The 2,500-nt window shown below is 42.6% G+C and overlaps 1 protein-coding gene across 1 annotated transcript in view; it reads right to left on the bottom strand.

Moving 5' to 3' along the window:
• fat3a (FAT atypical cadherin 3a) overlaps positions 1-2,500 on the bottom strand; it is a gene marked incomplete at both ends in the record, with an annotated part of 71,305 nt that overhangs the window by 2,386 nt on the left and 66,419 nt on the right. The window lies entirely within an intron of this gene.

The raw sequence follows: 2,500 nt of genomic DNA, 5'->3' as shown, positions 1-2,500 counted from the left end.
TTGCTGATGGGAGGTGATGAGCCTTGATTGGGTGCACCTGGCTTTTTCAAATAAAAACCATCTTTGGACATAATGAAACCTACTCCGTCCGCTATTTGTTATGTCTCTTTAACCCCTAGGTGTGACACACGGGGGCTCGTCCTAAAGTGCGTTGATTGGATTGAGGTATAAATAATTATTTAATCCGTTGATCAGAAAAGTGCGTTGTTCTAGCGGAGCGGAGTATAGTGCATGTGATTTGGGCAAACCGTGGTGAGGTAAGTGTCATCCTTGGATTGTTCTGATCGACGTAGATTTGAAAAGTCGGATCAATAAATTACCTAGGTTAGGATTAGTGCGTGTCTTCGGGTGCGTGGTTTGTTATTTTGGTTTGTTGTTTTTGGTTGGCAAGGGATCTAGAGCGGTCGTCTCGGGGGCACTTCCGATTTCCACGGAGTCATTATTAACCGGCGGCTCTTTTGGACTTACGGGCTTAGTGCTTAAAATCCCCGGTCTCACGCCACCTGAAGAAAAGCAGGGTCTACTGTTTAGACAGTGATAAGGTCATTGGTTGATCTCTATCTCAAATTCAAGCGTTAATTCCGGAATATTTCGTTGCTTGAATATGGTTTTAAGTATTGTGACTGGTTTCATCCAGACTCCGTCAGCTGAGTTATTGAACTCTATGACTAAAGAGCATTTATTTATATATATATATATACATATATACTATTTATACCATTGTCATTTCCTTAGTACAAAGGAGATTTAAAAGAGAGCATAATGTGTGCAGTCGTGGCCGGGTTCATGGATCAGCAGGTGCTGATAACTACAGCGCAACCATCTCTGCCACCTGCTCACAAGCTTTGGAGGAGCAAAAGGCTCTGCTGGCAATGCAGCGGGAGGTGGAGGTTGAGATGGCTTTTCTTGCGCAAGAGGTTGAGATGGCTTCAAGAGATTGAGAATAGCAACAGTGAATCAAACTGCGGCGAGAGGGTGGAATTCCAGGTGGCCTATTGGAATGATGCCTGGTGGGCTGTGGCATGTGAAGCTAAAGTGTTTTTAAGAGATTTAGTATAAAAAGCAACCTACTACAACATCTTTTGGGCTGTTTTTATTTTTTTTGCGCTGTGTTGAGTGGTCTCAGTGTTAACTGTATTGGTGCTGTGTTGTCGTTGGAATTGTCTTGATCCATTGGTCGTTGGAATTTTGATACGTTGTTCGTTGGAATTGATACGTTGTTTGTTACAATTGATACACTGTTCGTTGGAATTGTGATACGTTGGTCGTTGGAATTGATAAGTTGTTCGTTGGAATTGATATGTTGGTCGTTGGAATTGATATGTTGGTCGTTAGAATGTTGATTATCTGTTGGATTTTGGATCTCCGTTATTTGTTTTGTAATACCCCATAGACCAGTGGTTCTCAAAGTGGGGGGCGGGCCCCCCTGGTGGGCCGCGAACACTCTCCAGGGGGGGCGCGAAGTCACAGACGGAGAAAAAAAAAAAAGACCGTCGACCTGTCACTGGTCCGTCAGAGGCGAAAAACAAGGGGCTGGACTGACCCGAACAAATCAAATACTATTTTGCTCCAGTTCCACCAATCAAAACGGAGTCTAATCATTTAACGCGAGTTGCACCTTAGCTTCCGAGTATAAAAGAAACCCGCAGGTTTCCTCTATCATTCAGATATGAACTGCTTTATAAACACTATTTTAAAAGACTCACTCATTCCTTAGTAATAGCTTACTACACTTGCAGTAGGTCTATTCGTAGTCTATTCTAAAGAGTCATTTCTAAAGAGTAATTTCCTCTAGTCTTTAAAAAAAATCTCATAGCCCCGAGAGCTAGCCTTCTAGCTACCTTCTTCCAACAGCAGCTAGCCTTTTTTCCCTTCACACCTACCTTTACATTTACAACAAATAGAACCCCAGCATTTGAGTACTATTTTGTGCTGACCCTGTCTACATTGTGTACAGTTCGTTTTGTTAAGAACCATTGCCTAGCACAGCCTTATCCATTATTCACGACGTTGAAATTATAACTTTATTTACCGCACACACACTGTATCCGCAAACAAAGACAACTATGGACACATTTCTGTAAAAGTCCGAAAGAGAAGCCTGTGGACTTCTTTAAACATAAACGTGATGGCCTCCAGCAACAACAAACCACCATCACAATAAACTGAGCGCAATGCCTATGTCAAATGATACTGTATCACGCCGAATATCAGAAATCAGTTTGGTTCCAATTTCAAAGAGGACTACCGTTCGTTCGCCTGAGTTTGGGATCCATTTCTCTGCTCAGCAGACGAGCTCTCAATAGACATGAAAGAGCAGCTGAATAGTGACAGTAGACTTAAGCATCTCCCCTATTCCGTCATTCTAGGTAGCAATGATCAGCTTTGCGACACAGCCTAAAAAATGCCCATCCTGTTCGCGTCGACATATTTGTGCGAGGATGCTTTTCAATACTGACTCAAAACTAGATCGAGGATGACATGAGGATATGTTTGTCAA

Source organism: Sprattus sprattus, assembly GCF_963457725.1.
Source record: "Sprattus sprattus genome assembly, chromosome: 9".
NCBI classification, from domain to species: domain Eukaryota; kingdom Metazoa; phylum Chordata; class Actinopteri; order Clupeiformes; family Clupeidae; genus Sprattus; species Sprattus sprattus.
The sequence above is the reverse complement of the archived record's forward strand: the minus strand, read 5'-3'. Positions and strand labels throughout refer to the sequence as shown.